The following is a 13,111-nucleotide window of genomic DNA, read 5'->3' as shown; positions in this document are numbered from 1 at the left end:
CACAGGACTGGTGCAGGTTGTGAATTAAATGCATCCAAAACCACATCCAAAACCACATCCAAAACCAGGGCAGCACAGGCAAGGAGAGAGCTTTTATGCAGAAATGACGTAGCACGTAAACACACAAGACACACACCAAGGCTGGCACTTACCAGAAGAAATTCTAGTATTTTATATTTGCTCCATGAACAAGGAAACAACAGGGGTCAGGCCCCGGCTGCGAAAGAAAATTTGGCAGACCGAGAAAAGAGAATGTAAAAATGAAAAGAGAAGGGAAAGAGACAAAAGAATTCATCTCTCCTAGAAATAAAGCGACATTTAGTTTTGCGGGCAGAGGATCCATTCTGGTGGCAGCACACGCTTCTCTGCTACGGCTGGGGTTTAAAAATGCCAATCCATTTCGCCTCATTAATTGTGAATATCGCTGCCGCTGTGAGAGGCACCGGGAGCGCTCGGACTGAGCCCGAGCTTCCCTCCCCTCCCGGAATTTATCCCGGCTTTTGGCCGGGATGCTGCGGGAGCCGCCGCCCCCGCACAAGGATGCCCAGTCTAATTACACCGTGCTAATTAAAATCTCAAAGCGTGACGTGTCCAGAGAGCTACTCAGAACTTGGCACAGACACGTTTGCGACCCAAAATGCGAAACATCGCCCAAAACTGAGGATCAGGGAAAACAACGACAACTAAGTGGCTGTCCGGCAGTGGGAGCATTTAGCGTGGGACAGATGTTTTCTTACATAAAACAGACACAAAGGATCACAGCGGTAAATATCTCACCCCCCAAGAATCATCTTAATTTCCAGCTCAAAAAGACCTTAGAAAACGGAGTCTCTCCACATTAGCTTCTACTTAAATTCTTTGACTTCCCTCTGCTTTGTTTATAGGAACAGGCTCTCTTTGATGTTGGAACATTAGAAGGAGTGAAACAATAAATTTCCCATATTCTAATATCCAGGCATCCCGAGCTTGTTCAAGGACCCCTTGATTCATGAAGGCAAATAATTCAATTACCTGAGCTTTAATCAAGGAGTCGCTGCAGTCCCTTTTTGATGTGGATTGAGGCTGTTTGAAGCTGCACACAGATAACTTGCCCACACGGGCTTTAACCCTTTTGGCACCAGCAGCAGACTGCAGGCAGCGCTCCGGCCAGGGGAGCCCCACTGCATCATTTGGGAATGCTGCTCCAGGAGGAGGCAGGGCAGCTCCAGGAGGAGCCCTCTACCACACTTGATGGGATGTTCATTGAAAGGCTGAACCTCTTCTAAACAAGCTAAAATTATTTCCTAGTCAAGTCAACCTGTCTTTAAAGCATTTTTGGGAGCTGCTCTTTAGATGGCATGACACTGAGACATAACAATACTGCTGAGAAACAAAGGGGTTTGCCTTGGCAGTACAAGAGATTTCATCACGTCCCTGCTTCTCAACTATTTCCCTCAAAAGAAATGGAAGTGGGCACACTCTAGTGGGACTCCTCTAGTCGGGTGAAAGAACTCAAATAGCAAAATCAAGTAGATTTAAGCATTCCCTCTTCTCACAGACAAGCACCTGGATGAATTAATCTGTGTCATGACCAAGTCAAAGCCCTGGTCGCGGTGCCTGCAGAAAACCAGAAACTGAAGTCAATGCAGACATTGTGCTCTCAGCTGATTTGCCTTTCTGAATATGATTACTGAGAGAATTCCTCCGCATAAATGAGGAATTAGGCTCCTCTTCATTCATTCTAAGATTCTTTTGGGACATGAGGAGGGTTCTAAAAAGACATAATTAGAAGGCATAATTAATATATAGCGATCTCTCAGTTCTCTGCACAGCTCCAACAACACAGTCATGGATACACCCCTAATTTTAGCAGCAGTTCCATGGATTATGAAAATGACCTCACCAGACTACTGAGATGTGGCAAAAACAGTTCTGCAACAGGACTTTTTCTGGTCTCATTCACAGCAGAAAGGCATCTGTCCTTCACAGCACAGCTGGGGAAAGGATCCCTGTCATGCAGAGTGACATCTCAATTCACAGGGATACAGGCTGCAAAAAGCATAATGAGCATGCCTGCCTTCCCCTAGATAACAAGCAAATTATTTTGGGGCATGAGGATGTAGATGGAAATTCATGTATTTACATTAAAATGCTTGATAATTTATTAATAAGTTGGGATGTTTCTGATTTGTTGGAAAATAAAACTTGGGGCCTTCTGTAAAGCCCAGAGAGGAAATGTGTATAATGAATTGGTAAGAATGAGAAAAGAAGTCAATGTACACATAATTTTATGCATTTTCCATAAAGCCAAAGGATCTGCATATATAACTAACATGAGAAATGGGAAACCTTCCTCTTTGAGCAAACACTCCTGCTAACACCAGTGAAAAGTGTTAAAGGAGGAGCTGCTAATCTCAAATTCAACAAGCAATTAGCATTCATTAAAGTAATAAAATGCCCAAAGCACTTATGGATTAAATACAGTATACTTTAAAGAACATGGAAACAGTTAAAACATAAGCTTTACTCCAGTTTATTTTTAATTATTTAATGTCTAGTAAAAAGGATGTAGTTTCCAGATGGGAGATACCTTTGGGCAAAAACATTCTCCTTCTCCAGTAGGCAAAATGACTAAATACCAATGGAGAAGCCTCTTGTATTCATTAATTTAATTTACATTATTTTCTTAATAAAGTATCAATGACCTTGTGTGAATTTTGGGGGAACAAAAAGTAAATAGAAGTAAAAAGCCCTGAGTTTTGGTAGTTTGCCTAAAACACATGACTTCCAAGAAATGACTTGCTGGTTAGTAATTTTTGAAGGGAAATACCATAAAAGCTGAGCTGTTTCCCAGACTGTTTGTGGGGATAGTCACAAGCAGTATTTCACAGCTCTTTGAGCAAAATTCAGAATTGCATCCAGTGCATCAGGGATGGGAGATGTGCACAGTCTGGTCAGTGCCCTTAGGATGCCAGGAAAGCAGAATTCCAGAAGCACTCTCCCTGACCTCCAGCTCATCCCAAAAAAGCCAAGGTCATGACAAGGAGCAACTGCAAATCTTGGTAAATCTGAGAGCTGGCTTCCTCTGCAGACTTGGTTATTTCAACCCAACTCATTTGGTGTTCAACTTGATTGGATAATTAAACGCATATTAGTACAATTTCATCCACTTGATGGAGCATTGACAGCATTCCTAACAGCTGGTAGGATCAAAACCTGGCTGAGCCGTGTGATGCACGACTCTGTCTAAACTCAAACACACATTCAGTGTAACTACCAAAACTCCCAGAAATGTCACATCAAAGGTGCTGCTCAATAATCCCAAGGAATAACCCCATGAACTCCAGCACTTGTCTGCTTTAGATCAGGTTCACCAGTCTGAATTTAACCAGGAAAGTGCAAACATCAGATAAACAGCTGAAACTTGACTGCTAGTAAAAATCATTTAAGAAGGCTGCTAACCACAGTAACAAAGTTCTGAGCATGTATTAACCAAGGCACATTCCCTGTGCCTTCCAAAAGTACAAATCCACACTGAAGGGCACAATAAGGTGGAATTCAATGTCAAGTCCATGCCATGAGGAAAAAAAAAATCAGCAATTAGATTTTGATTTTCCTCACGTGTTTTATCTGCTCCTTTAAAGCCCAAGCCAGCAGCCCCTAGGTAATTTGTGATGCTCCAGAATGACAGCACATCACTGCAGCCCGGAGTGAATCCTCATGCTACCTTTTCCATGGATTTCATCATGTCCAGGTACCATGTTATAGCTGCACATTGCACTTCTCTGTTGATGCAGCAGGGCTGGTTCCCACTTCCTCTTTCAGAAGAGTGCTCAGGTATTTCTCAGATTTCTCTTGCCTCATTTAAATGTGGGGTTTTCTTTGTTATGAAGTAAATAATAATTGAAGCAATTGAATGTAACAAGAATTAATTTTATCTCCTCCCAGCACTTTGATATCTACTGAGAAAAATACACAGACAAATGAGTTTTTGCTGTTGGATCAAAAAAGTGAAATAATGTCAGCAGAAAGTCACTGGACATCAGCTCCAAGCTTGTAGTGAGGAGTGTGATTGCCCTGCAGGCTGGACATGGAAGCCTTGCTTAATTCAGGAAGTAGCAAGAGTCAGAGGAGAGGAGAAGGCAAATGTTGGATAAGCCTGACCCAAGGAAGCTAAGAAGAATGTTTCCACTTTTGAACAGAAGTGGAGCTGGCTGAGTAAAGGAGAAATATGAAAATAAAAAAAAGAATGGTCAGAAGAGGTTGCTTTACCTGCTAAATATAAGGGTATGGGAGAGCAGAGCGAAGTTTGCACTGCAAAGTGAGCAAGTCTGCAGGTGAAATGTTCACTGGATTTGGAGATTTGGAGCTGCACAGGGAGAGAAGGATCTGACAAACTGAGGGGCAAGGAATCTCATCCACACCTCAGCAAGGTGAGTGAACTGCAGCTGAAGTGTAGGAACCTGAGACCCTGAGGCAAGCCCAGGAGCACAGGCAGGATTCCAAGGGCACAGAGACATCAGTCTCAGCTGTTGTACATGGTTTGTTGTCAGCCAGGTCATGCAGATGCCCCAATTAGCTCGGAATGCTCCAAATCAGTTTTGTTTGTCCAGGGCAGTGGACTGTGACCTGCAGCACTGAGGAAGGGATCAGCTAAAACCAGTTTCACTTACAGGGCTGTAGCCAAAGCACCACAGAAAACCAGAGATCGCTAAGAGGATTTATAACTCAACACTTGAAACATAATGAATTTATGACTATTATTTTTTTTCATATAAATATTACAAGATTCATAATTTTAAGGACAGAAAGAACAATTATGGCCATCCTGTCTGACCCACAGCCACATGTATTGCTACCTAATCAGCCCTTTTTTATGTAAATGACAAATTGTTTGCATGCAAATGCCACTGCCTGTGCTGTTTTCTTCTTGCTTTAGAAAAAGAAATGCTATGGAAATTGCCCCTGTGCTAAAAAGAATTGAAATGCATACTAATCAGCCATATTCTCCCAGATATACCAGCTATAATTGGAACAGTAACAAATAAAAAGGCAACAATCAGCACTGGACCAAATTTTCTATTTGAATCAGACCCCAAGTAAAATTATTATTCAGCTGCTTTTCAAAATTTTGGAACCTCTTACATTTGGAGAAATTGAGTTTGAAACTGAGTGAACAGAGACTTTTCACTAATGTGAAATATTGAAGATCTCTGGAATTTCAATTGCAAGAAAAATATCATGAAAGAGAATGGGAAGCAGCCATTATCATAAAAAATACCTGTTGTCTGTGTGCACTGGATAAATGGTGGAGTAATTCTTAGTTCCACCAGGCTGCTGATCCCTGTGGCTCGTGCAGGATGCAATGGGAAGGTCTGATCAGTGATCTGGACGTGCTGAATTCACCTGGCAGCATTCAGTTGCTCTAAGATTGTTCCTTCCTGGAAAACAGCTCACAGCCATTCCTGCCTGATCAGGAAGTGCTATGAAAGCAAGACATGCACTAAACCTTGTCTTCAATGGTGATCTACCATGAGCTGAGTGATGCTGAGAAATCCTCAACTGCACCAGTGTGTGGTCAGGTCTCTGAAGGGAGCACTGCTCTGAGGAGGGTGAGGTTGAATCCTAGACTTGAATCCCAACATTTCAACTGTGTTTTCTATTCTAATGAGACTTTTCTTAATTTCTAAATGCCATTCAAAGTCCTGTATTTGCATCAGGATCTCTATCAAATTAAACTATGTCCAAAAATTAGGGATAAACTTTTTGAATTATATTTTCCTTGAGGTTGCAATTTTTACTTGTTGCTTCCATCAAAGTTTTCCAGTCACTTCTATAAATGAGTGTACAAAATGCACATAAGGTGCAGGCAGGTCTGTGACTAAAAAGGTCTGGAAACCCTTGTTTGGGGGCTGGCATAATTAAAGGTATTTTGCTTGGGCAATGAAAATACATTTATTTTTGGTTTAAATGCCAGCCAACTTTGCATAAACTCTATTTCTTTTGTTTGCCTTGCAATGTCTATACACATAAAAAAATTAAAAGCTTAGTTGATGAAAGATGAAAAGAGTAAGAGAGTTATTCACTCAGCAGCCAAGATCTGTGAGATAATTACTTTAAATCAAGAAGGGGCAGACCATTTAAATTTATGGCTTAATGCCGACACATGCATGTATTAATAAAACAGTTAGCATTAATGAAAATAGGGTTTAGTCTCCTGATTCCAACAGAGCCATCATTTCTGCTTTCCACTGAACTAATGACTTAGCCTTGGCAGAATGATATGTATGCATGTATTTAACTATTTAACTTAACCACTGAGACCAATTAATGTGTTTCTGAAGTTTGATTTTATTTAAAAGTATATATCAGCAGCCTCACTGGGATCAAAATTATGTTGAACCAGAGTTTATATGGCAGCAGTTTAACCTTAGGTGTGACTCCCTGCCTTGGAATATCTGATGTAAAAGAAAGAGCACTAAAACGTGTGCAGAAGCAGCAGCCCTTCAGTGGGATTGGCAGGGAGCTAAGGAAGTTTTTGGTTTCCCAGGCTAGCACAGACTGAGCAATGAGGGGCTCACTGGGAGGGAGTGGGGGTTGTGAGAGGGCACAGCACTGATTCACCGCCGGTCCTGGTTTGGAGGACAGGATGAAGGGACAAACCTGACCCAGCCAGGCTGAGATCCAGCTGGCCTTGCTCATAGGACAAGAAAACCTGCACCAGGTACATCATACAAAGACAGAGGAGTTCAATGCTCGGTGCTGTGCAGCTCACAACCACAAAAACTCTGTTTTCAAGGGTTTTTGAATAAAATTCCTCCTGCTCATCTCTCCAGTGTTTCGCTGCACAGGCAGGTGTCCTCGCAGTATCACTGGGGGCTCATGGCAACAGTGTCAGTCTGCACCAACACCATTTAATGAAACCTTAAAATAAAAAACCATAATTAATGTCTAGACAGGCATTTCCTACAGCTGACATTCACATATCAAAGTCCTGTCCAATTTTGTCTGCATTATCATGCTCCATGATCCACAATTTCTGTCAGTGTATCTATAATGTGGCTACAGTCTACCTGTTGATGAACAATTAAACATCGTTATAGTAATGAATTGTATTTGGAAACCTCTTGCTGCACTGTTCACCAATCACTCTGGAAAATCCTGGCTCCTTTTTTACATTTGGTTACTTGGTCCTTTTATTTTAATTCATTTACATTGATTTCTACTATTCCAACTCTGCCTGCCATTGCATTCCAATTAAGAATTCTGATGAACTCTTCCTGATTCAGAAGGGAGAGGTCTCTCACTCACTGCCAAATTTTGGAGTGAAAGAAAACCAACCACACGTACAAAACCCACTTAGAATTCTCTTAAACCAGCACTTCCAAACCGGGGAGCTAAATGATGGCTGGTGGAGCCAGCAGAGCTCGGTGGGACAGGGATGCCTGCGAGCCACGGCACCACCCAAGCAGTGAAGGAAGGAGCCCCGATGCCTTTGTCAGGCAAAAAGAGCCTTAATGTCGCCTTCCCCCGGCCACCGCTCAGCGCTGAGCTGCATTCACTCGTCTCTGAATTCCCCGCTGATGTCCCCACTGATGTCCCAGCCCTGCGGGACCTTCTCGGGACGGCCTGAGCAGCACTGGCAGCTCGAGGTTCCCTCCCAGCCTGAGCACAGGGAGCAGCAGAAGGCTGTTCCCTGCCCTGCAGCACAGAGGATGGGCACTGACAGGGTTCCCGTGCCCTTTTGCCTGTGCAGGAACCACTGATGCTCTCCCCAGGGGTGGTTCCTCCGACATAATTCTTAATTAATAGCCTCTCTCAGGCCGTAGATAGAAAACTGTACAGGTAGCATGGCACAGTGCTGCCTGGGTTTGGCATCAGTTGTAGGCAACTGGATGAGGTGTGTGAATGAACTTCTCTGGCTGCAGCAGCAATATCGTAGAGTTCTGCACTGTTATGGTATATCCTTCTTATACACAGCAATGTGGTTGGTCTGAGTCAAATCAAAGACCAAGTCTGCAGGAACAGCCCAAAGGGGATGTCTAGAAGAACATCAGAAGAAGGCAGCTGGAGTAAGCCTCTTTCCATGCCTGCAACCATTTCAAATCTAAATGATCACGTACATCCTTGCTGGTCAGCATCCAGCATGGATGGGCTTTGGAGCAGCCTGGGATAGTGGAAGGGGGCGGAAGGAAATGAGCTTTACGGTCCATTCCAACCCAAACAACTCACTGATTTTGTGGGTAGTAACAACAACATCTTTTGTGTTCCAGTGTGCTCCAGGATATATGGAAGTAATTTGGACCAATCTGCTTTTCTCATTCGTTCAGCTGTAAGCTTCACTGACCTGGATGTGAAAGATAAAATTAGTCCAATTTGGCCTAATGTGATTTTTTTATTCTCCTATCAAGGATGTCCAAGATCTCTCAAGCCCGATAACATCACTGAAAGAAATACATTTTGTTTCACTGTATCATTTTTTCCCCGCTTTTAAACTCTTGGCATGGCATGAACCGACACTGCCTTTGAAAACAGAGGAAGGAGCGAGCAAAAACCCCTCCTAGAGGGGCCCGCGCTGTTATTCCACACCCAGCCTCCAGCTGTGGAGTCAGCTTGTCTGCAGACAAGCCGCACTTCCAGCATGCCAAAAATCCTCCGCCATAGCCAAGACGGTGCCGCACGGCCGCAGGTGAGGAGGTGCAAGGCCTGGAGGGCTGCTAAACCCCGGGCTCCGGGGTTTTTTTACACAGAACCGGCTCCGGGGTTTTTTTACACAGAACCGGCTCCGGGGTTTTTTTACACAGAACCGGCTCCGGGGTTTTTTTACACAGAACCGGCTCCGGGGTTTTTTTACACAGAACCGGCTCCGGGAACACTCCGGACCCGCATCCCGCGGGCAGCGCTGCCCCCTGCCGGCCGCCCGCCGCAGCGCAGCCCCGCCGAGCGGCCCCTTCCCCCGATAACAGCGCACTCCGAGCACCGCTTATCCCACAGCCTAAACCTCAGCCCTAAACACCACGCAGGCCTGCTACATTTCCTCCTAAAATACCATAAAAGGTTTTACTCCGTGTCCGGTATGTAACTAAGCAGATGGGTACAGTGCTCCTTGACCTGTAAGAGCGTATCTGACGTACAAAGACACAGATGGCCTAAAATGTCCATAAAGTTCTCTTAGTTCACCCAAAGTGCCCGACCCAATCTCCATTTAAATCAATGGCCACCTCGCCATTTCTGTCCACAAACCTTGGCTTGGCCCCAGCAAAGAAACAACGAAAGCTGAAGGGCCATTAAAAACATAAAAATGGGCATGGCATAGGAAATTATACACAGGTTTTAGCTTAAAATGCTTGTAGAAGAACTCTCACACACACACATACAAAGTCCAGGAAGTATGTTGCTGAACTGTTTTAAATTAATTGATTCCAGATGAGACCTCTGCTTCACACATACTGAAAATATTTCGCTAAACATCCAGCTCACAAAATGAATTCAAAATTCAGTTAGGTACTTCACCAAAAAGAAGAGATGCCAGTTGTGCGAGATGACTTGAAATTTCTATGATGGCTGAGCTAGAAATAGCTTCTATTGTAGAATTCTCATCACTCAATGGTTTGTTTGTCAAGTTATGCTGTTATGTTACAATAATTGCAGAAAATAAGAATGTTAGTCTCCGTCTACTGTAACTCTGAACTTCACATATGTTCCTTACACTAAATTAAATATGTCAGATGTTGTCAGAATAGCATATTAATTGAAGCTGAAATCACATGATATACTTTAAAGCATTTTATCTCATAAATCAAAGAAATCACTCCAATCTTTTCAGTTTCCTGATATTTTTATGCAGAAGAAAGTTTAATTTAGCTGCCCTATCTCTCAATCAACCATTTCTATACATATTTTCCTCTGAAACTGCTGCTGATAAATTGCTATGACTTGTCCCCTGGCATGTCCTATTGTAGCAGCATTTCTGCTAATGAAGTAATCTAGTTCCTACTGATTTCTTTGGACAGGCAACACTTACAATTGTAGCAAAGTTAAAGCTGATGTGGTGAAGCCTATAAATAGCATTCTCTGTCCATGCTCATTCTCTGATGTACAAGGCTGAGGTGAAAAAAAAATCCTATTTCTGGGCCTAAGAACAAGAGCCTGTCAAAGAAAGATGTCCGTCCTTCAGGTAAAATTTTCCTACAGGGTTTCCAATTCTTTTACTAAATATCTTGTTCTTAGTTCTGTAAGTTTATTTTGTTCTTCTGCAAGAAGCAGGAGAACTGCTTTTGAACTGCAGCCAGGAACTTCGGTGTTCTAGAGCACAGCCTCTTCTGGACACAGAAACATGCTCCAAGAATGCCTTGTGTGTGAAGGCATGAAGCTCAGAGCAGACCTCCTGCTCCCAATCTCCCCCTGCTCTCACTGCCCCTCTCCCAGCCACAGGAACTGTGCAGCTCTGCCAGGGATCTGCTGCTCCCGAGACAACATCTGCAGCTCCCTGCCATGGACTCGCACATATCTGCTTATAAAACCAGCCAAAGGACTGAACACAAGCATCGATTTGTGCTCCAAACCTCGATGGACAGACCTGGCTGAGGCAGATGTCAGGTTAATTATTGCAAGACTTCTACACTGAAAGGCAATTTATTCATTGGAATCCGTTAGCCAGCATGGAAAAAGAGAACAAAGTATTTACCTGGAGAACCTTTGGAAACAGACTTTGGAAACACTGAGGCAGACGAAGAGCAAGGGAGGGGGAAAAGAGATGGACATTCAGCAGCGCCTGAGTGCTGCTTCCCTGCTCTTGAGCCCGGTGGTGCCTCTCTTATCCAACAGTTCCATTATTAAATAATTCAAAACATTTAATTTCTTAATAGAGAGGCACAGAGTCTGTGAAAACCTTATCGTATCACCATCACAAATCAACAGGAAGAAAGTCTTTTCCAGGGAGTTGCTAGTAATTGGAACGTGGAAAAGAAATGAGCATTCTCCTCATAAAGGGCCAATTTCTGAATTAGTGACCTCATTTGCTAAAGAGGTTCCTTTGTCACAGATATCTGGGTAGGTAAATACTGTGTTACACAGCCACTCTGTCCTCTGTAGCAGCGGTACAAAGAAGCTCTCCCAGCACATACTGGTTCTCTCCTCACCAAATGAATATTTAAAAGAGTAGACAATAAAGGGGGACTTCTATAGAAGGTGAAGGCATTTGTATCATGATGTCAGACTGCTATATGTGCTCCCGAAGGGCTGAACAGGAAGCACTTTTATTCTAAACTTAATGGTATTTATGGGGACCCGCAGCCTGATCTATTTTATCATCCTAGGGGATGTGCTTATGCATGCATCACCCAGGAGTCTAACGCTTTTTCGACCAGCCCGTGTTAGAGACAGATACCATTTTGGTACCTTGTGAACAGTAATGCGTTTGAAAGCCAGCAAAATAATTAAATAAATAAATAAGGGCTGGGGGGGGAGGATATAAATCAAAGTCTTTGCCTTTTTCATTCTGGCTAGAGTATTCTTCATTTCATGCACTCCTAATTCCTGCATATCCATTTCGTGCCTGGGAGCTACGGCGTAAGTAAAAGATTTTCAGTTCGGGGCTTTCAGCATCGCTTCTCCGGAGGAACCTTTTTAAACGGCCAAACGCTCGCCCTCCCCCTCCCCGCCCCCGAGCAAGAACTGAAGTGAGGAAAAAAAAATTAAAATAATAAAAATAATAATAATAGTAATAGTAATAATGACAAGCAGCGCGTACCAGAGCGTTTTCCTTCTCCCTCCGGAGAGCCGAGCGCGCCCCGGGGCCCCCGCGTCCGCCGCAGCGCTTGCACAGCGCCCGGCCCCGCTCGGCTCCCCTCCGCACACTGCCCGGCCCCGCCAACTTCGGGGGGCCCACGAGCACCCCCCGCTCCCCCCGTCCTTCCCGAGCTGACACACGCTCAGCCCCGCCGCTTCCCTTCCCGGTGCCGGTCCCTTCCCCGGCGGGGCTCGCAGCGCTGCCCGCACCGCGCTGCCCCCGCCGCTCCCCGGGCTCCCCCCGCTCACCTGCGGCTCCGGCGGGGCTGGCAGCGTCCCTCGGCCGCCTGCGGAGCGGGGACACCGGGCAAGTCCCATTCACAAGTGGCCGCGGAGCGGGCTCGGCAGCATCTTCAGCCTATTACACTCCAGCGGCAGCGGCTGCTGAATGAGGCTCCGAGCTAGTGGCAGGAATTAGAAAGAGGGAGGGAGGGGAAAGGGGAGAGGGAGGGAGAGGGAGCAAGGGGAGTGAAGCAAGATTAGAGGAAGGGAAAAGCTGGAGGCTGTTGCTTCGTCTCGATTTTCCTGTCCCTTCCCCCCAGCCCAGGGGGAGCGCAGCCCCCGGCCCTGCCCTCCCGCCGGGCCCCGCTCCCGGCGCCGCTGCCCGCGGGGACCGCCTGGGCCCGAGGGGCGAAACGGGCGGGGGAAGGAGCCCAGGGCAGCCCTGGCCCCGTGCCCAGCCAGGGGCGGGTGTCCCCTCCCCGCGGCTCGTTCCGCACCCTCTCGGTCACGGCTGCGAGGGGGCCGGGGACCCTCATGGTGCGGCGAGCTGCCCCGAGGGGCTGTGGGTCCCCTCCTGTGGCCTCTCCGCAGGCTGCCCGGGGCCGCCGGGCTGAGGCACGCCAGAGCTCCGTGCGTGGGGACACAGACACGGGGCTCGGCTGGGCGGCACGGACAGCGCCAGCGTTTTATACTCAATCCAGTCATGTTTCCTGTCAGGAGCAGACATTTGTCCAGGAATAAAAAAAATAAAAAAAAAAAAAAAAAAAAAAAAAAAAAAAAGGAAAGAAGAAAAAAAAAGAAGAAAGAGAAAGTTCCTCAGGCATTTCTGAATGTGGAAAAATCTTGGTCTCTTGGCTCACAGCCAGAGGCTGAGGCCAGGCCTGGAGGTGGAGGGGGATCTCTGGGTCTCTTCCCTTCTCGGCTGCCCCTCTCCCACTCCTCACCTGCAGTGATTCCCAGCCGTGGCTGAGCTCCGTGACCGCAGGGAGCAGCACCCCCAGCCCCTGCACCCCTCCACACCCATCGGCAGCTCGCAGCCCCCTCACTCCCACACAGGCACAGGGGAGCCTGCGAACCCCCTCGGATCCAGCAGCACCATCGTGCCCCACCCGTGTGAGCC

General features: G+C 45.9%; 1 protein-coding gene across 4 annotated transcripts in view; it reads right to left on the bottom strand.

The window, feature by feature from the left end:
• Nucleotides 1-12,580, bottom strand: part of CDH11 (cadherin 11) — an 81,823-nt gene extending 69,243 nt beyond the window's left edge. For 3 of the 4 annotated variants that reach the window (XM_088062108.1, XM_088062107.1, XM_005532519.3), the window contains exon 1: nucleotides 12,019-12,287. The gene's annotated coding sequence lies outside the window, so the exon portion shown is untranslated. Of the gene's footprint in view, nucleotides 1-12,018; nucleotides 12,288-12,488 lie in introns of those variants that run through there. The other variant, XM_014261077.2, reaches the window with a different exon arrangement.
• Nucleotides 12,581-13,111: the final 531 nt, after the last annotated feature.

Source organism: Pseudopodoces humilis, chromosome 14 (assembly GCF_049639895.1).
Source record: "Pseudopodoces humilis isolate 2021_Gansu_Grassland_sample_001 chromosome 14, ASM4963989v1, whole genome shotgun sequence".
In the NCBI taxonomy this organism is placed as follows: Eukaryota; Metazoa; Chordata; class Aves; order Passeriformes; family Paridae; genus Pseudopodoces; species Pseudopodoces humilis.
Note: the sequence above shows the minus strand (reverse complement) of the source record. Positions and strands in the feature narration are given on the sequence as shown.